The 24,330-nt window shown below is 42.1% G+C and overlaps 1 protein-coding gene across 6 annotated transcripts in view; it reads left to right on the top strand.

The window, feature by feature from the left end:
• The window catches only part of NCALD (neurocalcin delta), a 392,189-nt gene that overhangs the window by 16,117 nt on the left and 351,742 nt on the right, over nucleotides 1–24,330 (top strand). For 4 of the 6 annotated variants that reach the window (XM_042973312.1, XM_042973310.1, XM_042973307.1 and 1 more), the window contains exon 1: nucleotides 21,204–21,700. The exons of 1 other annotated variant lie outside the window; for it this stretch is intronic. The gene's annotated coding sequence lies outside the window, so the exon portion shown is untranslated. Of the gene's footprint in view, nucleotides 1–21,203; nucleotides 21,701–24,330 lie in introns of those variants that run through there. One more of the 6 variants, XM_042973309.1, reaches the window with a different exon arrangement.

Genomic DNA, 24,330 nt, shown 5'->3' with positions numbered 1-24,330 from the left:
CTTCACTAAAGGATATCAATATTTTATGTTACACTCACTGTAATGTCTTGAAACCCCATGACAGGGGATGATGTTTTCTATTGAGCAAGTCTTGTGAGTGCATTGCATCCCGGACCCTATTCAAGCACTGCTGTGAGGTACTTAAAACACCTGAGGACTTGACTGATGCATATTTTATAAGCTAAGACGGCCTGGAGACCTGCAGTATCAGTGTCTCCTGTTTCTAAATACACTTTTCAGCCCCAGCTTCTCTTCCTTTGGACATTTAGGTTACTCATTTGGCCAACCAGGATCTAAAAATAAACCTAGAAACTTTGAGAGGTTTTTTTTTTTCGTGGCTGATTGATGTGTGTTTTTGTGTATTCCAAACTGCGCTGTGTAACTATTTACTTTTGCATTATGTAGAGCACTTAGCAACCAACAGTGGAAATGAAAGCTAAGAGCACAGGCAGTCCCTGGCTGAGCTGGGGGAACGGGCCAGCCCAAGCCTCAGAGAATTCTGCTCCCCTCCCCCCTAATTCCTGCACACTGTGGCCCTGGCGTTCACCCTGCTGGCCTCAAGTTCCTGCTTTTTGCCTTCTCTGCTGGTGACCAAGTGGGGACCAGAAGGAGGGACCAGAAGGACCCCTCCTGCTCCTACCCTTACCCATTTTGGTGCCCTTAGCTGGTCAGTGTGGGTGGGGTGAGAGGAAGGAGGGCAGGCCTTGGCCACCACTGGTGTCTTGGCACTGGTGACAGTCCTGTAGGGTCAGAAGTCCTGAAACACTATGTCTTATTTGGAACTCTGAACGCATTTTCATAAAGGAGGGTCACAAGTTATGTCTGGACTGTGCAGGACCCACAGGACAAAACTATGTAATCCCCTAGGAATTCTGGGGTTAGAATGGCTGTTTTAGGGTGACATAGTCAGTGCTTAACATTGTTGTTAGGGGAGAAGACATTCTAGATTCTAAACATTCCAGGTTGGACCTTGATCAGAAACTTAGAACATGATCAGCTTGTAAGTCAAGGGACTGACTGTAGAGTCAAAAAGTGGCTTATTCCCACACGGAAATGTCTTCTAGCCTGAAACACTGGAGGGTTCTGACACATTCAGTTCTTCTCTCCCTTGGCCCTCTTCTGCAGCTGTAAGAATACACGAGTTCTCTGATTTTTAGAGTAGTGATTGTTCTCAAAAACTCACATCCTGAGTCTACCAAAAGGAGGGAGAGAGAAAGACCTAGGGAATATAGATTTAATCCTTTGATTATTACCTTTCGGCCAAGAATGCAAAACCCAATACACCAGGGTCTTTGCGAAAAGTTCTTTTTTCCTTATGAAAAAACTTCTGTCCTTTCTCAGGGCTCCTGTATGCCTCTTATTCTTCATGCATGTTGGGGAACAGATTTGAAACATATTTGTGTGGATTTAAAAAATATATACATATATTTTTTGCTGTGGAAATAGAGGGTTTTTTTTTTCTAAATAAAAAAGGATCTTTGAAAGGTGGTTTATATTATCTTTCTTTTTTATTTTTTTCACAAAAAAAATTTATTTATTTTTGGGAGAGAGAGGAAGAGACAGAGTGTGAGCAGGGGAGGGGCAGAGAGAGAGGGAGACACAGAATCTGAAACAGGCTCCAGGCTCTGAGCTGTCCGCACAGAGCCCGATGCGGGGCCCAAACTCACAAACCATGAGATCATGACCCGAGCTGAGCCACCCAGGCACCCCAGATTTATATTATCTTTCTTTAGCAAAATCTTTTTTTTTTTTTTTTTTTTTTAAGGCCGGAAAGCATGGATCGATAGTTCAGAATGATAAAGTCTGTACAGTTGTTTGTGTAGCTTTCACAGGAGGGGACAAAACAGAGTAAAACCCTCAGCCACTAGGTGAATGTTTTTCCAACCTCAGAAGGAGTGGGCCTGCTCAAAACAGGAAGTAATCACAGTACAGTCGTTTGAGTAATAGAGAAGGCTTCTGGATTTGGCTTAGTTGTTTCCTTCACGCGAAAAGCCAGGACAGTCTATAGACATTCTCCTGTTTCTCGCAGCATCTGCATCTTTTGTGGGGCACACACAATGCACCCCCAGGTAAGCTGCAAGCAGTTGCAGACAGAGAAGTCTCGGGAGTTGGCCTATCAGCCCTTGTAAATGGAGTTAACTAGTGCTGGGGGTCAGTGTGGGACCCAAGAAGAACAGGGCATGATACAGAAAGAGGACGAGAACATCGTACTCTCTTTCCAGTGTTACCAGCTCAGCACTTTCATGGCTAAGTCTTTCCCCTGTTAAAGAGGATTTTACACTGTAATTATATCTGGACATTGACAATTCTATATATGTTGTGTAGAAATAGAGTTATATTTAAGTTAATCATTTAATGAATCGTTGCTTTAGTTTGGGCCCTCTCAGTTGTCAAGGACTAGAATATCACTACACTAATTCAAGTACAAGGGGCTCATCGTGACAATGACTACTACTATCATTACATTATCCAGAGTATATTATCACATAGACTTTTCTCCCATACCCTGGGAGGTAGGGTGTTATTATCCCTATTCTACTCAGTAGAAGGGCAGGTGTAGAGAATGTGGCCTTAGGCATGTGAGTGGGCAGAAGGAGTCAAGACTCACGCCCAGGTGGTCACTTGGGAGCCATACTCTCTAACTCATGTACGACACTGCCCCTTGAAAGGATTCTGTGCCTGTGAAACAGTATAGCTGGGCTCATGGGGGCCAAAACAGCAGACAGGAAAACTGGGAATGGGGTAATTATCTTTCTCCGAGGTCATGTGGTCTCTGCTCAGTTGGCTTCTCTCTTTTTCTTTCCTATCTTCTTTTGTTGCTTCATTTTACATTTGGCCTCTGAATCGCCAACCCATAAAGCCGCTGGCTGAGACCTCAGTATCTCCTGGCTCTAACTCATAAGTGAGAGTTTGGTCCAGCTCACTGAGCCAGGCCATACAATCAATGGAGCCTGGCCAGCAAAATAATTAGCTACCTTTGGGTTGGTTGTTCATCCCAGGTCCATTGGTGACTGCTTTGTGCACAGACTTCTTCAGCACCGTTTCTCTGAGCAGGGGATTGTGGGTAAGGCAGCTCATGCTGGAATGGGAAGTTGTTCATAGCAGGGATTTAACATCTCTGGTACAAGCTTATTTTATACTTTAATATTTGAAGCTAAATACTTTAACGCTTCTGCTATCTTTATAAAGTCTTAGCTTAAAGGAATCTGTATCTGTTAAGACTCTTCAGGTTGCGAATGTTACAAACCTGATTCAAAGGGGCTTAAAAAAAATCAAATTAATTGGTTCTCGTAACTGTAAAGGCAAAGGTGTGGCTGGATCCATGTCTCAAACAATATTGTCAGAAATCTGTCTCTTGCCATCTCTTTGCTCTATATTCTTCTGGGTTGGTTTCATCATCAAGCAGGCTCTCCATGATACCAAGACACTAATCAGAAGCTCTAAGGCTATTAGATGAGACACCCCAACAAGCAGCTTCTCTTTCTCTATAGTTCCATCAAAATTCTTTATTCTCATTGCCCTAAATTGATTACATGCCAGTCTTTCAATCAAACATGGCAGCCATGCTGCTGACCTCCGGAAAGGGGTTAAACCACCTCCTTATTGAAGCACATGGACTGGAAATGAGGGAGTATGGTCTCCAGTGACAGTGGAGATGTTAGTACTCAAAGAAATGGGAATGGATGCTGCCCAGGCAAAAAATAACCCATGTCTACTTTGGAATACTTTCAGATATATTATAAATAACTGGATATCCATAAGCAAGGTTTTGGGACTCAAGGTAAGGAGTCTGGGTCACTGACCTTATCTTATTTGTGTGTGATAAATCCCAAACCCTAGGAAATCCAAAGTGTTTGGAAAGGCCTACATCTTCATTTGTTAGGTCATTAATCCTGAAAGAGAATGTTATTAAACCAAAGGAAATTATTAAGACTTGTATCTTTTTGAGAAAGCCCATTGCAGGATGGTTTTGTCTTCAGTTTTTGATCAAGCATGGTGATAAGACTTGAAAGTCTTTTGTTAGGTGCCCTCTGTTTCAAGTCTAAGTTGTTCTGGCATTGAAATGACTTTGGTGAATTACATAAAGGTTTTATGTAAACTTTTCTCAGAGTCTAGGATTTAAGACCCAGTTTATCTAGGTAATGATTAAATTGCCCTGTTTAGATATTGCTGATCTTAATACCCACTGGGAAGTAATAGCTTTGTTTTTAACTGTCTCGTAAATCAGGAACTTCGAGTCCAGGAGAGGTTAAAATAGCAAGTCCTCGTGCTCACAGATACAGGTTGAATCTATGCAACCTCAAGTCTTGAGTAGTAGTAGGTTGTGTGTAGGTGTGCTGACAAAGTCACCACATCAATGGTCCAGCTGTCCTTTGCAACAGACGATCACCTTCCTTTGCCTATCAAAGTTTTGTAGACAGCTGCCTTAATTTCTTTTACTTCTTTAACATTTTATATTTATAGGATTTAAAAAGCCCCCTCATATGCCAAAATGTGTTTCTTTTCTCTTGACTCATTTAATTGTACAACTGTTATTTGGTTTTATGCTGGTTTGAGGTTCTCAGTTGCAAACAACAGTGCTCACTCTGGCTAGTTTACACAGAAAGTGAGTTCTTTTTTTTAATTTATTATTTTTTTAATGTTTTTATTTTATTTTTGAGAGAGAGACAGAGACAGAGAGAGACAGAGATAAAGGGAGACACAGAAACTAAAGCAGGCTCCAGGCTGTGAGCTGTCAGCCCAGAGCCTGATGCGGGGCTGGACCTCATGGACCGTGAAATTATGACCTGAGCCAAAGTCAGATGCTCAAGCAACTGAGCCACCCAGGCGCCCCCTGAAGGGAGTTCTTTTTAAAGGATATTAAGGAGCTCAAAGGATTTCTGGGAGCACCAGAGTCAGCCTTGGAGGGCATGCAGCCGGGAACACTATGCAAATTATACCACTAGTGGCTCCAGTGGGACCCTAGTGTGACCACCAAAGAACATAGGTCCCTCTGCTCATACCAGAGAGTAAGTTTTTCCTGGTGGGGTCCCAGGGATACCATCACTGTTGCCTCTGCAAACTGGGTATTTCTCTGCCATACTCCACCAATCCCCACTACAGTGAATTCCACGTGGTACCTCTTTCTTTAATCCCACTCTTCTGAAAAGAATTTTTGCATGGATGCCGCTGATTGGTGGAGCCAAGGTCATATGCTTGCACCTTGGGTGCAAGGCAGGCTGGGTAGGCAAATTCCTGACTTCCATCTTGGGGAAGTGAGGATTCACAAGGTAGGCAGTTTCTCAAATGTGGAGGAGTATTCCAAAGAATGCCGTTTGGCCACAAAATATGAGAAATCCCTACACACCCTGAAGAAAAAGGTCTTGTCTTATCTCTGGATACTTTGTTGTTCTAAAACAGTGATTACCATTCTTAGTAGTAGGGCTTTTCCCTACTATATATGATTTGAATGACCCCAGGAAGCACCCCCTGGCCTGATGCCATAGAGGATATTCATTACTTTTAATTAAGCAGAAATCTAGTTACCTCCTATACCACCCGCCTCTTTACTGCCCTTGGTTGCCTCATCAGTATGAGCTAAATCAGTCTTTATCCCTTCCCTGTACAAAGGCAGGGGACAGGTCTAAAAAGCAAAGAGGAGGCATCCGATGCTCTGAGAGGGTAACCCATCTGCCTAGAGCCACACAGCCATCACTGAATGCAACCCAAGTCTGTCTCCAGAGCCTACTCTGCAATATTGCCTTTGGAAACTTGAGGGTTTTCTTCATCAGTGGTGCGTGATGGACCTCTGCTGACCCTCAACACTGTCCTTCTGAGTTATTTGCAAATGAAAGCCTTAAAGGCATTCCTGGAAAGTTCCAATAATATGATTTTCTTTATAGTATAATTCGCTATTAGATGCTGCCATGGGCTGACTTGTGTTCCCCTACTCTTCCCAAATTCATGTATTGAACCTTAACTCCCAATGTAATTGTATTTAAAGATTGGTCTTCTAGGAAGATAATTACGGTTAAATGAAGCCATAAAAATAAGAGTTGAGCTCTAATCTGATGGGGTCCTTCTGAGAAGAGGAAGAGACACCAGAGATCTCTCTCTTTACATGCACAGAGAAAAGGCTTGTGAGGACACAGGGAAAAGGTGGCCCTCTGTAAGCCGTGAAGAGCACCTCAGCAGCAAAAACAAACAAACCCCAACTTTAATGGCACCTTGATCTTGGACTTGCAGCTTCCAGAACTGTGAGAAAATCAGTATCTGTTGTTTAAGTCACCCAGCTGGTGATATTCTGTTCTGGTGGCCTGAGTAGGCTAATATAAATAGAGTTGCCTTAAATCTGGGGATGGTAGTTACAAATGCAGCAAAAGCTAGAGGAGCAATGGGGCCTGAGGAGGGTGAGGCCACATCTGGTCAGGGGATCATGAAAGGCTTTACCAGAGGCAGTGCCGCATGAAATGGCCCCTGAGGGAATTGGAGTACCTGTAGGCAGAGTAGCATAATGGTTAAGAGCATGGGGTCTGGGGGCTGATTTGCTGAGTTTGAATCCTGACAGTGGTTTGCTTAGTTGTGTGACTATGTGAAAGTTGACTCTTCTGAGTCTTAGTTTCTGTCATTATTCTCCCTTTAAAAAAATTATCTTACAACACTGGGGAGATTAAATGAGATCACGCATGTTAAACTATTAGACCTGTACTCAGCCTGTGTAGGCATTCAATAAGTTATTCATATTAGCTAGTTGTTAATATTATTTTAGCCTGCAGAGAAAGGGACAGGGTGTGTTGGGGAAGAGAGGTGGCAATCACAGGCTGAAGACGTGGGTAGACACTGGAGGGAAGACGTGGCAGGCATTTTGTACTGAGTAGCTATGTGGTTTGTCTGAAGCCCCGTCCACCAAAGCCCTCTTTCTTTGAGTCTGTAGTTTCTGAAGCATCTCCTCTTCCTGATTTGGTTTCCCCAAAGGGGTTGCAAAGCAGAATAGAAGCATATGTTGGCCCACCAAAACAATCCATTTCTCATGGTTCATGAGTAAATTTGCCTTCGGGTTTATTAGTCTGTGTCTTGAGCGTGAGTCGGTCCCCCAGGGTTTCATCACCCTTGAAGGAACGGAGAAAATCAAATTTCTGAATTTGCAGAGCTGCAGACCAGGAATGGACCTGTAGTGACCCTTCAGAGGTGCAGACATTGTGAGGCACCACCGAACACAGAGAGCTTGTCTCTTCTCTCCTCCCCCTTGCTCTTGCCTTTAAATTTTCACAATGTGACAAGCTGAGCATCAAATATCTGGTGGGACTGGGTAGAGCTTGCCACACTGAAGGAAGACACTCGTTAAATGCCTCTTGCATGAGTGAAGAGTATTTGCTGCTGGCGATGCAATGGGCAGTAGATTGGGGACAGGTGGGGTCATGCCTTGGAAACAGAGGTCTGGGTTCTGGTCCCTTCTCCCACATACTATGTGCTTTGGACAAATCCCTTACCTGAGCCTCAGATGCCTTATCTGTGCAATGGAGATAAAATCCTTACCTACCGAAGGTGGAAGATAGCTGAATGTCCTCTGGTCTCTTCCAACTCTGATATTTATGCCTTAAGAAGGCGACTCTCTGGGAGCCTGGAGGGCTCAGTCGATTGAGCGTCTGACCTCAGCTCAGGTCATGATCTTGCCCTTTGTGGGTTTGAGCCCCACATTGGGCTCTGTGCTGATAGCTCAGAGCCTGCAACCTGCTTCAGATTCTGTGTCTCCCTCTCTCTCTGCCTCTCCCCTGCTCTCTCTTTCTCTCTCAAAAACAAATAAACTTAAAAAAAAAAAAAAAGTGATTCTCAACAAGGGTTGAGGATATTATAGCACAAAATGTTTCTACCGTGTGGACCCCAGAGGAGCTCCAGGATGGATTCTGCCCTCTCCTGACCTCTCACTCGTTTGTGTTTGCTTTCCTTGTTGCCCCATTTGAAATGTAAGGTAGCTTGTTTGGGGGGAATGTTAATGGTGGGGAAGGCAGATGGACACAATCCTTATGTATTTTCTATGCCCATTACAACACTGAGCATACAAAATGTGCTCACTAAACACTTGTGAATTTTATTTGAATATTACAGCCTAGCAATCAATGAATTCAGATTGCATTTTTACCCTAAAGACATTATTTGCCTCATCTATCAAACAAGAATAATAGGATAAACATAAAAAATAAAATTCGCTATTTTGAAGAACGGAAGATGCATTTTAAGGGCTATTAATTCTGTTCCAGAGTTGTATTTTTCAAACAATGACTTTTACTGGTAGATGTTAGCTTATTCTAAGATGTTTTATTATTTTGAAATTATCACTGCCTGTCTCCCAACTTTGTGAGACAGAAGATTAAGCCACGGATTTTATTTTAGAATTCAGGTTCCCACAGCCCCATTTGCAAGAGTTAGGGGTATTAATACTGCTGAGTTTTCCTTCATGTGATTTGGATAAATGCTGCCCACATTTTATTACACCCTTTCTTTAATGGCACATTCATTTCTTATCTGAGACTACCGTGGGCATCTGTTAAACTGGCCACTAACTGAACAGTCTGTTCTTACATGTTCAGGAATTCTAAAGGCTGTCATTTTAGGCATACAAATGCAAAACTAAACACACGTAAAACACCCCATTTCCACTTGTTTGTAGCTTCCTAGAATAAGGGTATGCTTGTGATACATTTGTAGGCTTTCCATTCGGTGCCTAGGTCCACTACACCGGCTGGAAATAATTCCTCTGCGCGAGCTAATGTTGTTCCGGACTCCGCCCGCTTCCCTGGATCATGTGGCCTTCATACCTAAAGAGAATGATGTCAATTCGCTGTCTAAACCAAAAGGTTTGGAGGCCTGCACACATGCTTTATTTGACCTGTAGGGTTTTTTTGAACTTTAAAAAATTTGTTGCCGACTTAAAAAGAGAAAATAGAAGAGGTCTCATAAAAATGTGGATTTTAGACTTCTCTTGAAAAATCACAATATCTACCTAGAATACTAGGTTCAGTTTCTACATGGCAGCAATCGGCAAGTCAAGCAACACCTTTCTTCCTTCCTTCCTTCCTTCCTTCCTTCCTTCCTTCCCTCCCTCCCACCCTCCCTCCCTCCCTCCCTCCCTCCTTTTCTCCTTCCTTCCATTCTCTCTCACTTTCTTTTTTTAGGTTTATTTATTTATTTTTAGAGAGAGAAACAGTGTGAGTGGGGGAGGGGTGGAGAGAGAGAGAGAGAGAGAGAGAGAGAGAGAGAGAATGAATCCCAAGCAGGCTCCAAGCTGTCAGCGCAGAGCCTGATGGGGGGCTTGAACCCATGAAGCCATGAGACCATGACCTGAACTGAAGCCACGAGTCGGATGCTTAACTGACTGAGCCACCCAGGCACCCCAAACATCTGTTCTTTTTAGAGAGGACACATGCCCCCTTGCTCGCCAGAATCTCTACTCTTCCTGCTGTTCTAAAACTTACTTTTTTATACTTTTACTTCCTCCCCCCCTTCCTTAGGCCTGCCTGCCCTGTAAGCATTTTTTTTTTTTTGGTGGTAAAATATACATAATATAAAATGTGCCATTTAACCAGTTTATACAGTTCAGTGATGTTGAGTATATTCACATATTGTGCAACCATCACTCCCATCCATCTCCGAAACTTATTTTCATCTTTCCCAACTGAAATGAAACTCTGTACTCGTTAAGTAACTTCTTACTCCCTCCTCCCTCCAGCCCCTGGCAACCACCATTCTACTTTCTGTCTCTGAATTTGGCGACTCTAGGTACCTAACATAAGTGGAATCATACAGTATTTGTCTTTTGTGACTGGCGTATTTCACTTGGCATTCATGTCGTCAGGGTTCCTCCATATTGTAGGTGTGTCAGAATTTTTTTTCCTTTTTAAGGCTGAATAACAGTCCATTTATACATATCTACTGATGAGGTTCTTGGGGTGATGGTGGTGCTTGTGGGTCCGGAGCCGATGACCAAGAAAGGTGATTTTATTGAAGCCCAGGGACAGGACCTGTGGGCAGGAAGGGCTGCCCCGGACACCATGAGGAGAGGCTGGTTATATACTATGGGGTTGGGGGAGGTAAAGTCCAGGGGAAGTTTCCAGTGAGATTTTCATATGCTAAGAAGACTCCCAGGATTCGGGAGGCCTAGCTGTTGTCAAGCTAAGGTGGTTTTTCCCTCTAGCGAAGCATTCACATTAAGACAGTATTCCTGGAGAAACGTTTTACTCTGCCAGCCTCAAGTATTTGTCATTGGGCTGCAGGTTGTAAGGAAATTTAGTTCTATCTGCCATTTCCTTCTGCCTTTGTTTCCCACATCACTATGGAGGGGTGATGGAGACTTAGGTCCTGCAGGACTATGACCTCAATCAGTTAACCGTTTGTTTCCCCCCTTTTCTTTGTTCTTGGGTAGCCAGGAGTGCCTGAGGAATATCACATATATCCCACCTGGTTGGGGGGTGGGGGGAGGTGTTGCGGCCTGTCATCTTGCCTCATCATATACCACATTTTATCTGCTCACCTGTCAATGGACATGGGTTGTTCACCTTCTGGCTATTGGGACTAATGTCGCTATTAACAGTGGCACACATATCTGTTTGAATCCTTAAGCATTTGCAGTTGGGGACAATTTTCTCGACAGTTTCCCAGCTATGCTCTTGTAGTGTGAGCTTTGCTTTCTTCCCCTGGTCTCCTAGAGGCAAAGCCCTCCAGGACTAGGCTTTGGCTTAAATGAACTTCTTCCGGAAGCACTTTGAAAAACCTTCTTCAAGACATCTCATAAAAATAACTCAGATTCTTTAAAATTGTAAAAACTGGTTATTGTGGGATTTTCAAAACTTAATATCATATTAATAAAAATATCTGGAAGTACCATCTTGTGAGTTATTCAGTCTTGAATTTAGTTATAAAAAGCTCCTGTTTGAGGAAGAAATTTGCGATGTATTTGGTTTTCTTGATCCGAACAAAGCTTGTTCATCTTGCTTTGGTGTGCTGCGTATGCTAATCAGACCTTTTTCTTGTAGGTGTTGATAAATGGGAAATGTGAAAATAATTTAGATTTTATGTCTGAGTTTTCAGGTTGCATTAAGATGGGAAAGTGCTTTTTTTTTTTTTCCCACTGAGTGCGAAATGGAAAGGTCAGATAAGTTTTTGCTCTTCTTTTTGACAGAGTGCTATTTCTGACTTTTTGTTAATGATAACATCAGCCTGAATATCATTATCTGACATTAGGCATATGGCAATTCCATTTTATAACACTGTGAACGAAATCTTGATGTCAGCTTGGAATTTTGGTTGTTTAGGTAGGCACTGCACTCGAATTGGGCTTGCTGATACGTATTTACCATTTTGGACTAATGCAGTTGTGGACGTAAGTTTATGAAGTCAAGAGTGCAACTGACATTGCATAGAGGAAATTAAATTCTTTAAGAAACAGATTGCTTCTAAGTACTTCCAGAAGAAGTTAGAGTTTACAGTTGAGATGCAAATCTCAAATCCTATTCCCTTCACTAAAGCTGGTCCCCTCGTCTTAGCTGTTTTTCTACTACATAAGATTTTAGAGCCTCCAGGCTTCGTGTTTTCTTAAAAGCTTTATGATTGCATTTCTTTAAGAGTGTTTTGTAACCTAGACTTTTGAATTAATGCAGCAAACCTTCATCTGAATTACTGAATTCCTGCTATAACTACTTTTTATTATTTTCGATGGGCTTGCAGTTTTAAGAAAACATGCCAGTCTTAATGTGTATGGGTACGTTTTTCACTTCAAATGGGCTTAGTCATGAAATCGTATTTCAACGATCAATTCTGTATCTTGATATAGACTTACTGCCTTTCGATAAAAGATCTACCTTTTTTAAAAAACTTATTTTTTCTAAATTTTCTAAAAAACTAATTAATACATTTAAATTTAAGACATAGGGGAAATCCCTTCAAGTTAAGTGTTTGGAATGAGTTCCTCATTGGAAGGGCAGGGTGTGATGTCAGAAGAAGAAGAAAGATGCCCAGGACAGACTCTCTACAGTGAGCTACCAGTTTTATTCATTTTTATTTCTTTTACAGCATATCACAAAGGCCTTAACAGAGTTGCTCGATTAATGATCACTGAGTAAATGAACCTATAAAAGGGGTGATTGAGGAGAGTTTAATTAAGAATTATTTATAGGGCCCCTGGGTGGCTCAGTCATTAAGCATCTGACTTTGACTCTGGTCATGATCTCACAGTTTGTGAGCTCAAGCCCTGCTTTGGGTGAGTCCCACCTCTGTCTCTCCTTCTCTCTCTCTGCCCCTTGCTCACTTGTGCTCCCCCTCCCCCAAATAAAAAAAAGAAGTATTTATAGGATGTCAAGAAGGTTAGGGAAACCACTGAGGGATGGCGAAGCACCTCAGGGCCAGGAACTACTAGAAGTGGGAGGATCCTCAGACCTAAAGGGCTAAGGGGAGGAATTGTTCTCAAAGCAGAGAGAGTAGTAGCTGAGGAGAGAGAGGCCTGACGGGAGCCAAGGCCTCGGGCAGAGAAATGTACCAAACTGTGGCCTGGCGGGGAAGAAATGGGGAGGAGAAATCCCCTAATCTCTGTCTCTCATCCTGAATTCTAGTCTTCTCCTGTGCTTCCTATTGCCTGAACCCATCTAGAAGCCAGAGGGCAAGAGAGCCCCAGGAGGTTAGCACACACAGGTCAGTCTCCAGGGATGTGGAAGGACGAATAGAGGTTATTTCAGTGTTCTTTCTCACTCTTGGTCTTCTTCCGACCCAGCCCTCATGCAGATCTTCTTAGATGTACTCATGCACCTCCTATGACTCATACCCCAAGCACAGACTATACTTATTCCACGGCCTCCTGCCAGTTGCCTTTGCCAGGGAGTGACTGGGGCTGTGTGGAGAGTGCCATTCACATCCTATGAAAGGTATGCTCTGAAACTGTGCAGTGTGTGGCCTGCTTTGTGGCCCTGCCTTTGCAGTACATTCTGAATTGTGTTGGCTGGTTGGGGGGACTGGGGGTGGGGTTGAGGGTGGGAGAGTCCATGGGAAAACGAGAGAAAGAGATAGGGTGAAGGTTTATTATGCCGTAATTTCCAATTTGAAAATGATGACTTACGTACCTGTCAGGGCTGCAGACTCTGTTTTGTCTGATTATCAGACAGGTGCTGTCAGGGCAGAGAGCAGGAAGACTAAGGTTTCAGTGGTAAAAATGATGGGATAAGTTGATGAGAGCACGGAAGGTACTTTGAAAAGGAGGTACTTTGAAAAGAGGTTACTGAGTATTGCCAGGGAATGGATGCTAACAAAGAAGCTCTATCCGGCCTCATGTGGGCATCCAGAACTCATGGCCTTGGCCTTTGTAACTCACTCAACTTCTGTTGCAACAGCATCTGTGTGTGATGACCTTGTCAGGAGTAATGGATCTGGAATAAACATGTTATAGTTATGAGCCACAGAAGGCACAAACACAATAGCAGAGGATAATAAAATCACCTCGGGGCGTCTAGGTGGCTCAGTTGGTTGAGTGTCCTACTCTTGATTTCCGCTAAAGTCATGATCTCATGGTTTGTGGGATTGAGCCCTGTGTTGGGCTCTGTGCTGATAGCATGGAATCTGCTTGAGATTCTCTCTCCTTGCTCCTCCACTGCTCATGTGCTCTCTCTCAAAATAAATAAACTTTAAAAATAAAATAAAGTAAAATCACCTCCTGCTTGAGCACCCTTGGGTTTGGATCTTGGTGTGGGATCCCCTTGGTTGTGACTAAGAACTCTGAAAAATAAGCATAGACTATCAAGTGTGATATGAACAATCGATGTAGTGAGTGGGCCAATTTTTTTGCCTTTCTTCATTTTTTTTTTCTCCTGTCCTAGTTGCTTTCAGGTCTTTAGTGCTTAGTTGACCCATTTGTAATATCTTAGATTATGGGGCTTAGATAGGCTAGGACTTAGGTGAGTTAAGACTGTGAAGCATAAGTCAGTTACCTGGGAATTGCCAGCCTTCTCAAGTCCTTACACATCCATGACTTCTGGCTGTGCCCATGTTTTCAGGGCTGTGATTGTATTTCTAGAAATCACTAGAGAAGTAACCCATTGTGTCTAGTTCGTCTTCACCCTGGAGAAAAGGTAGCACCTCTTCCTTGAATGTGCAACTCATTTGTTTCAATAGAAATAAATATTTATCAAGCATCTACTCTGTGCCATCCACCCTTTTAGGCTCTAGGAATTTGGGGTTGCAAAAGACAGGTAAGGGTTCTGGTCTCAAGAAAATAGACTTAAAGTAGAATTAAAGAGAATTAAAAGTACAATTCTAGGGGCTCCTGGCTGGCTTAGTCAGTAGAGCATGAGACTCCTGATCTCCGAGTTGTGGGCTCAAGCCCCACATTGGGTGTAGAGATTCCTTAAAAATAAAATCTTAAAGTAGAATTCTAATTAAAGTAGAATTATATGATCACTCATATAGAATAGAATGATGATAGGACTATATTTTGTTAGATGGTCAGGGAAAACCTCTGTGAGGAAAGAGGATTGAAATTGAATTATGAATAACAAAAAGGAATATGTCACAAGAATAACGAAGAGAGCATTCCAGATGGATGCATGGGCAGTGCAGAAGCCTGGAGATGGGGATGAGCTTGATGTGTGGGAGGAGCAGAGAGGTCAGTGTGTCATTGGGTTTAGCCTAGACGGCAAAAGAGACATGCTTAAGATAAGGCTACGCAGACACACAGGGTCTTGGAGGCCAGGGCAGTGGGTCTGGATTTGTTCGAAAGGCAATAGGAATCTATTGATGAGCTTTAGGTAGGAAAGTGTCATGTTCTTTTTTACACTTAAACAATGGTTGCTTTTGATAAGAATGGATTGTAGGGAGTAGAAGCTAAAGCAGGGAGACTCCTTAGGTTTTGCTGTAACCCAAGATATGATGGTGGTTTGAAAAGTTGTAGTAATGGAGTAGGAGAAAAGGATACCAGCCCTAATCCAATACTGGTGTTCTTATAAGAAGAGTTTAGGACACAGACATACACAGATAGAAAACAATGTGAAGACACAGAGAGAAGACAGTTGGACATCTACTAGTCTAGGGGAGAAGCCTTAGAGGAAAAACCCTGTTGACACCTTGATCTTGGACTTCAAGCCTCCAGAATTGTGAAAACATCAGTATCTGTCATTTAAGCCACTCAGACTGCAATACCTTGTTATGGCAGCCTTAGCAAACTTACACATGTTAAGGTGCGAGTTGGACCCAAGTGGGTATGTTAAGTCATCAGTTGGATGTGTGGACCTGGAGAGGCATGAATGCCAGAGAGAGAAAGATTTGGGGATTGTCAGTCTAGAGGTGGTACTTAAATCCTGGACTGGTTGGGATGACCTGGGGTATGAGTATAGAAAAGAGGGTCCATGGCTGAGCCCTGGAATAGTGAGGGCTGAGGAGAGGGAGAGTGAGGAATGGTCAGTGAGAAGCCAAAGGTTACCAAGGTGAGTAAACTTGAAAAGTGGCCTTTGATTTTCAGCCTGTTGGCTTCATTTTGGATCCATCTCTTAGACATATTTGACTCCTAAGATTTTTCCTTGAATATAAGTTTTGGATCTTTTCATCCCTTTCCTACCCTGAGGTGCTTGCTCACGTGACCATCTCTCATTTATCAGAGGTAGGGTGACAGACAGTTTCCCTAGGACTGAGGGGTTTCTGGGATGTGGGCCCTTCAGTGCTAAATGCGGAACATTTCCAGGCCAATTGGAATTAGTTGGTCACCCTAATAAAAGGAAAGTTTTGGCAACGTTTATTTCTTTTATCTCACTGGCTTCATTGAAAGGTGACTGGTCTAAGAGAATGTCACAAATAGGAGAATTATGGTCTTTGAAATGTTTCTTTTTTCCTGGAAACCATCTAGAAATGGGTACTTCCACCATGAAACAAGCCTAATAATGAAAAATGAGTTTATACACCATTCAGTTCCATTACCCCCTACTCCGTTTCATTTTAACAAGAATATTTTCTTGGCTTGCGTTTGTATCATTAGTAATTCTATACATTTCAGGGTGTACATTTTGAGTAATTATCTCCCCAATGATTTTAAGCATTGGCTTCAGTTAATTGAACCTTTTAATGAACCCACTAACAACATCTTTGGCATTATACAAAATATAACGTTGGAGCCAGCTGCTGTTCATTGGGTTTCAGCTGGTCCAAACCTAACAGATGTTCAAAATCTAAACACAGGACTAAGTTGGTTTACCTTTCGTGGCCCTAATATGGGTGAGTGGAAAAAATGAGGTCCTTCAAGTCTTTGGATAAGGAGGGATCCTGAGTCACCATCCTGAATACTTGTTATTTGTTCACTTCTCACTGGCCCAGCTTGGTTCTTGAGTCCAAGCCTCTCACCACACTTGGTTCTGCCTCCCTCCTTCCATCTCTTCCATCCTCTTCAGTTGCCTTCCTGGACTGGGCAGGAGGAAATACTAGACACATTCCTAGCTTCATCTGACCAGTGCCTCACTCCCACATCACATGACATGGACATAACTTTATACTCAGCCAAACATATGCTCCTGCTAAGGCCAAAACAGCCCAAAGTCAGGGCCAACTTCTATATTAGTTTCCTCTAATAACTGCTGTAACAAATCACGAGTTGGGTGGCTTAAAACAACAGAATTTTATCCTCTTCTAGTTCTGGAGGTTAGGAGTCTGAAATCAAGATGTTGCCAGGGCCATGCTCTCTCTGAAGGCTCTGGAGAGAGTCCTTCCTTGTCTCTTCCTAGCCTCTGGTGGTTGCCCACAATCCTTCGCATTCTTGGCTTTCAGACACATCACTCCAATCTTGGTCTGTGTCTTCAGATGATGTTCCCCTCCCTGTGTGTTTCGTGTCCAGTTTTCCTTCTTCTAAGGATACCAGCCATTGAATTACGGCCTTCCCTAGACCAGTATGACCTGAACTTAAATTGATTTCACCTGCAAAGATCTCATTTCCAAATAATGTTTTGTTCACAGGTACTAAGAGTTAGGACTTCATTATCTTCACATGTTTGTGGGGGACACAATTCAACTCACGAGAACTTCTTACTGATTAATCCTGTGAAGAAGAGCATTTGCTCATTAACAAGACTTGGTGAAGTCAACCACACAGTCAGGATAATAATAATTGCTGGCTTTCAGGCTTCGATTCTGATACCGACTCCAGCATGTATTTTTTTCCCCACACCAGCAACAATTAATTCGATTCTGACATAATCTACCTGGAGATACTGACTGACCCCACAGGTTAAGAGCTTAGTCCTAAAGTCTGCTCTCCCCACTCAGATGCCAATCACAAGTCCAACTGTCATTTGTGCGTTTGACCGACCAGCTATAAATCAGAGGTTCCAACAGGCCCCTCCTTGGGTTCCATTAATTTGCTAGAGTGGCTCACGGAACTCAGAGAAACATTGTATTTACTAGATCACCAGTGTATCATGAAAGGATTGAACTCAGAAACAGCCAGATGGAAGAGATGCATAGGGTGAGGTATGTGGCAAGGGACTCAGAGCTTCTGTGCTTTCTGGACATGCCACTCTCCCCACATCTCCATGTGTTTACCAACCCAGAAGGTCTCTGAACCCCATCCTTTTGGGTTTTTATGGAAGCTTCATCATATAGGCATGACTGAGTAAGTCATTGGCCACTGAACTCAATCTTCAGCCTCCTCCCTTCCCAGAGGTCTATAAGGGACTGAGTTCTAGCCCTTTTATCATGGGGTTGGTTTCTGTGGCAGAGATCAGCTCTCATCCTGTGATGACTAGGGACTTCCCAAAAGTCACCTCGTTAGCATAACAAAAGACATCTCTATTGCTCTCAACCTTAGAAAATTCCAAAGGTTTTAGGACCTCCTTGCCAGGGACTGGGATGAAGATCAAACATTTATTTCTTAATACAAATCACAATCCCACAAGGCAGCATGGGGTAGTGAAAACAGTACAGGACATGGAGGCAGGAGTACCATAGTCCCCTCTTAGCTGAGGTTCCTCTTGCGGCAGTTTGGCTTCCCAAGGTTTCAGTTTTTCCAGGACAACCTGCAGGGAAGAAAACGTGCCTCCTTCTGACAAATCATCAGCCGCTCAGACGTAGCGTAAGACCCCGTCACAGTGCTTGCATCATTCGTCACTCACCTCACTTCATCTTGTCAGGTAGACATTTTGTCATCTCACAGCATTTCTAGAAGAAGGGTGAGTATATACTAAGATATTCTGAGAGAGACCCCATTCATATAACTTTTATTACAGCATATTGTTATAATTGTTCTATTTTGTTGTTCATCCTTTACGGTGCCTAGTTTGTAAATTAAAAGGTATCATAGATACGTGTGATTGGGAGAAAATACAGCATATACGCGGCTCGGTACCATCCGCAGTTTGAGGCATCACTGGGGGTCTTGGAATGTATGCTCTGTGGACAAAGGAGACCACTGTGTTTGAATCCTAGCTCCACTGCTTGTTTGAGAAGCCATGGGCAAGTCACTTACCTTCTCTTGAAGATTTTTTAAAGTTTATTTATATTTAGAGAGAGAGAGAGAGAGAGTGGGGGAGGGGCAGCGGAAGGGAGAGAGAGAGAATCCCAAGCAGGCTCCACGCTCAGCACAGAATCCAATGTGGCACTTGGTCCCATGACCCTGGGATCGTGACCTGAGCCGAAATCAGTAGTGGGACGCTTAACCAACTGAGCCACCCACACGCCGCCACATACTGTTTTTCTGATTCTCAGTTTCTTATTTATAAAATGAGCGCAACTCTATCATACATAGCTGTTGTGAGGTTCACATGACGTAGGTTACACAAAGCAGCTGGCTCAGTGCCTGATACAGACTGTTTGATTAATGCTCTCACTTCCCTTTTATTTTATTTATTTACTTATTAAAAGATTTTATTTTTAAGTAATTTTTACACCCAAAGTAGGCTCAAAGTCACAAGCCTGAGATCAAGAGTCGCATGCTCTACTGACGGAGCCAGCCAGGCACCCCCCCTCACTTCCCTTTTAAATCAAGCTGATGTCATGTAAATGGATTTGTAAGTTTCTTTGCACTCTTCATAGAATTTATTATAACTGCATGGCTCATGATGAGATTATTAACCAGTCTGAGCATTACCTGAGTTTTGTATTTTAAGAGTGACTCTTTTTGGGTGTGATTGATAATTTTGGAAATGGAGTAGGGAATGGCTTTTTCATCATGAAAGGAGTAGTATAATGTCCCTCCCTGGAAACTTTATAATCAAATACCTTGGTTCCATTGGAAACCACTGCCTTAGGAATTTGGTTGGAGTTGATTAGCCCTGATGATTTCTTGTGGCTCTGGGCCATCTATCTTATCCTCAGCAATTTGTGAGGTATTTAAGGGCAGGATTTGTTCCTTGCTATTAACTATCACATCAGTTAGGAATTATGTTTGGTTGCTGGGAACAGAGCTAGTTTCAGTGGCTTGAGGATTTATTATTTTTTCTTACAACAAATATTGGGAAGCAGTCAGTCCAGGGAAAGTGTGGCCGCATCTTGTGACCCAGGCCTCTTCTAGTTTTCTGTTCTATCTTTAGTGCACATTTCTGTTCTCGAGATAGCCTTATATGGGAGAAAATATTTGCAAATCATATATCTGGTAAAGGATTAATATCCAAATATATAAGGAATTGACACAATTAAGCAAAATAATAAGAATAATTTAAAAATGGGAAAAGGATCTGAAGAGATGTTTTCCCAAAGAATATATAGAAATGGCCAACAGGTACATGAAAAGATACTCAACATCACTAATCATTAGGAAAATGCAAATCTAGACCCCAATGTGGTATCATTGCATACCTGTTAGAATGGCTATGATAAAAAAGACAAGATAACAAATGCTGATGAGGATGTGGAGAAAAACATACCCTTGTGCAGTGTTGGTGGGAATGTAAATTGGTACAGCCATTATAGGAAACAATATGAAGTTTCCTTAAAATATTAAAAATGTAACTACCATATGTTCCAGCAATTCTGCTTCGGGGTATATATCTGGAGGAGATGAAATCAGGATCTCAGATATTTATGCTCCCAGGTTCATGGCAGCATTGTTTATAATGCCAAGACATGAAAACAATTATGTATGTCAGCCATAAAAAGGAAGGAAATCCTGCCATTTGCAATGACATGGATAGACCTTGACGGAATTATGCTAAGTGAAATAAGTCAGACACAGAAAGACAAATACTGTATGATCTTACTTGTATATGGAATCTAAAAAACTGAACTCATAGAAACATAGAGTAAATTGGTGGTTGCCAGGGGTGGGGGAAATGGGTAAAGGTAGTCAAAGAGTACAAACTTCTGGTTATAAGATGAGTAAGGTCTGGAGGTCTAATGTGCAGCAGGGTTACTATAGTTGACAATACTGTATTGTATATTTCAAAGTTGCCAAGAGAGTAAATCTTAAAATATTCACTACATACATAAAAAAATGGTAATTATATGAGGTGATTGATGTATTCACTAACCTTATTGTGATAATCATTTTACAATATATATGTATATCAAATCATCATGTTGTACATCGAACTTGTACAATGTTATATAGTCAGTTAACATCTCAATAAAGCTGGAAGAAAAAAGATAGCCTTATAGTCCAAAATGGCTGCTGGAGCTGGAGCCATCACATCCATGCTCCAGGTAGAAAGATGGAGAAAAGAGGAGGCAAAGGGCCATAACCCCCAGCTGAATCAACCCTCTTAAGATCCTTACTCAAAACTCTACTTTCCGTTTTATTTTTGTTTTGTTTTGTTTTTTCAACCTTGGTAATTATACTGGTCAGTAAGGGAGGCTAGGGAAATGCAAATATTTTTAGTAGGGCACTTTGCCACCCAAAAATATAGATAGGAGAGAATGGATACATTGGCAGCTAGCAATCTCTGACTCGACTCCCTCAAATCATGTGATCATACCCTGTATGATAAAAATACATTTCCTTTTATCCAACTACAATTATCAATCATACTGAAGAGTCCCTCATAAAGAACTAAAGAGTAGTTTTTTTTCTATGGCACATAGGGTAATTCTTTAACTCATGGAAACTTAGTGAAATCGTTCATTTATACAAGTGGTACGTTGTTTGTGTCTCCTAAGTGTCTGGGAAGGTACAAGACTCTGAGGACAGAGCAATGAGTGAGACAGGCATAGTTCCTTTTCTCCTAATTACAGTCTAATGGAAGAGCAGAGAAGCATGAATCAAAGTAGCACATAAAGAAATGAAGGATTCCTATGTGATGACAAAAAAATGACAGGTTTTAGTGCTGTAAAAGGAACACTCTGGTTATAGAGTTAGGGAAGGCTCTTGACTCCAAGGATGAGTTGAAATTTGATGGATGGGTAGGAAATAACTGGTTGAAAGGGCTGTGTGGGTAAACAGCATTCCAGGAATTCCAGGCATTCCAGAAAGAAAGAATAGTACAAATGAAGGCCAGTGGTGGGAGGAGCATGGAAAAAGGCTAGTTAGTGTGACTGGAGCACAGGAAGCAAGAGGGAGCACATCAGGCCAGGAGATTACAGAGGTGGGCAAGGACTAGCCTTGTGGGGATGTTAAGGATTTCAGTCTTCCTCCCAAGAGCAATGGGAAGTCACTGAATTTGAAGGTGGAGTGGGGTTAGGGGCATGTGAAATGAACATATTAGCTCTTTGAAAAGATCACTGGGATAGAGGATGGACTGGACTGAATTGAATAGTGACAGACTAGACAGGAGTACAGGTAAGTGATGAATGGTGGATTGGTGCAGGATGATGGTAGTTGTAGGCGTGGAAAGAAATAGATGGATTCAGGAGGACAAATGTAGTTTCTTAGGGCCACTTGACTTGTGAAGGCTGCCGATGTTCCTTGTGTCTTTCTGAGGTACAGAATTGCATCTTTAATATGAAAGAGAAAGTGGCTACAGTAGATTTATTGATATTAACAGGATTTTATTCCAGAGATTTGCTCAATCGCAAAATAACCCAGGCTTTACCAGCCCTGGGTTGAGGTGAGATTTGGTCTGGTTTGGTCTTAGTGCAGTATTTTTTATTTCGTGTATTTTTCTAAACAGCAACTCTGGGATTTTGACAAAAAGTACATGAAAGACCTGTATGTATGCTCTTGTACAGTCATGAGAGATGCTTAGATGATGTATTCCTTGCTGCTATGAGAGTTAACTTTCTTCATTTACCAGAATCGGAGAATTAAAGAATTGAGAGGTTTCAGGTTAAAAAACATGATACCCAAATGCAGTGTTTATTGTTGGCTGTCCCCCCTCCTAATATCACTAAAATGTCAGAGAAAGGATTATGTAGCATTAGCTCAATGAAGACAAAAGGAATAGGAAAGGAGATGACTATATACAAGAGATGCTAACTACATTTCGAGATCTGGAAAGTAGATGGAATAATGGTAACTGATTGGGGTTTTAGCTTTTCCTACTTGGTTAAAAGCCTATAGCCAACAACAAGCAAGATGGCTTTGTGTCACAAAATTAAAGGCAGGCTCAGATATTGGTGGCACTAGATACCTCTGAAAGTGGGGCTGATAGGAGCATTAGTTAGTTTAAAAAGGATTCCTTCCCTCCGCTGGTGATGCTAGACAAGTACCTCCCTCCACTCTGCACAGATAAGTTTATGTCTAGAGAGGATGAACTTGGGAGTTCCCAGACTGTAGGACAAGCCAACAGATACTTAGCAACGCTTGGAGACATTTTTTGTTGTTGCAACTTGGTGGAAATTTCTTACTGGCATCTAGTGGGTAGATGCCAGAGATTCTGCTAAATATTCTATAATACACAGGACTGCTGCCCCCATAACAAAGAATTATATGCCCTCAAATGTCAATAGTGCTGAGGTTGAGAAACTGTGAGTTACGTGAAAATCTGGGGTGAGACTCTGTGCCTCCTTACCCAACATAGACATGTGCATGCACAGGCAGTACAGGAGATGGAAGAATGTCTTTGCTGGGGAGTTGAGTGGCAAAGATGAAGATACTGACATCTGTAAATCTCCCAACAATATGACAGGACCCTGCCGATCACTCGCTGTAAGTTGTACCCACTCTCCCAGAACTTCCATTCATCTTTTTGAGACCATCTTAACTATGAACAGACAGCCAAATCTCACCAGATAGTTGAGGAGAGTCCCTTCATGAAGAATAGAGTTAAAAATGAAGAAGGGGAGCCTGGGTGGCTCAGTTGGTTAAGTGTCTGACTTTTGGTTTCGTCTCAGGTTATGGTCTTACAGTTTCGTATGTTCAAGCCCCACATGGGGCTCTGTGGTGATGGTGAGGTGCCTGCTTGAGATTCTCCCTGTCTCGCTCTACCCCTCTCCCACTCGCACTCTCTGTCTCTCTCAAAATAAATAAGTAAACTTTTAAAAAACTTTTACAAAATGAAGAAGAAAAAAGAGGAACTAGAAGAAAAGAATGCTAGCAACAGAAGAAAACATTAACATTAAAAGTATTTCTGGAGAGGGGCGCCTGGGTGGCTCAGTCGGTTAAACGTCCGACTTCGGCTCAGGTCACGATCTCGCGGTCCGTGAGTTTGAGCCCCGCGTCGGGCTCTGGGCTGATGGCTCAGAGCCTGGAGCCTGCTTCCGATTCTGTGTCTCCTTCTCTCTCTGCCCCTCCCCCGTTCATGCTCTGTCTCTCTCTGTCCCAAAAATAAATAAACGTTAAAAAAAAATTTAAAAAAGTATTTCTGGAGAGATAAGAGATGCTATTGCACTTCTTAAACTAGAACATTATGGTATTAACAAGAAAGGGATCTTAAAATAACAAAAGTTATCGGAAATTAAAACTATGAGAGTAGAAATAAAAATGAAGTGTTGGAAAGTAAGGTTGAAGAGCTCTTAGAAAGTAGAACAGAAGGGCCAAGAGATGGGGAAATAGGAGAGAAAAGATAGCAATGGAAGAAAGTCCAAGAAGTTAACATCCAAATAATAGGGATTCCAAAAAGAACATGATGAAAATTAGAAGAGAAAAAAAAATACAAGAAAATTCCCCAAAGGGTATGAATTTCCAGACTAAAGGGCCTGTTGGGTGCCCAGTACAAGAGATGTCTGTCACCATGAAATTTTATATCGGGAATGAAGAAAAATCTTAGGAGCTATTAGAGATGAGAAGAAATCAGCTATCAGAGGTGAACTAGACTTTTCTACACCGGAAACTATAAGATAATGGAGCATTACCCTCAACATTTTGAGGAAAAATCATTTCCAGTTAGAATTCTGTATTTTGCAGAACTTCAGGCAAATGTAAAGGTAGAATAAAAGCATTTCCAACGTTGTATGACTGAAGGAATTTACTTCCATGTATCTTGACTTAGGAATATGCTGGAGGATGTGCACCATCAAAAAGGAATATAA

The sequence above is a fragment of the Panthera tigris genome, chromosome F2 (genome assembly GCF_018350195.1).
Source record: "Panthera tigris isolate Pti1 chromosome F2, P.tigris_Pti1_mat1.1, whole genome shotgun sequence".
NCBI classification, from domain to species: Eukaryota; Metazoa; Chordata; class Mammalia; order Carnivora; family Felidae; genus Panthera; species Panthera tigris.
Note: the sequence above shows the minus strand (reverse complement) of the source record. Positions and strands in the feature narration are given on the sequence as shown.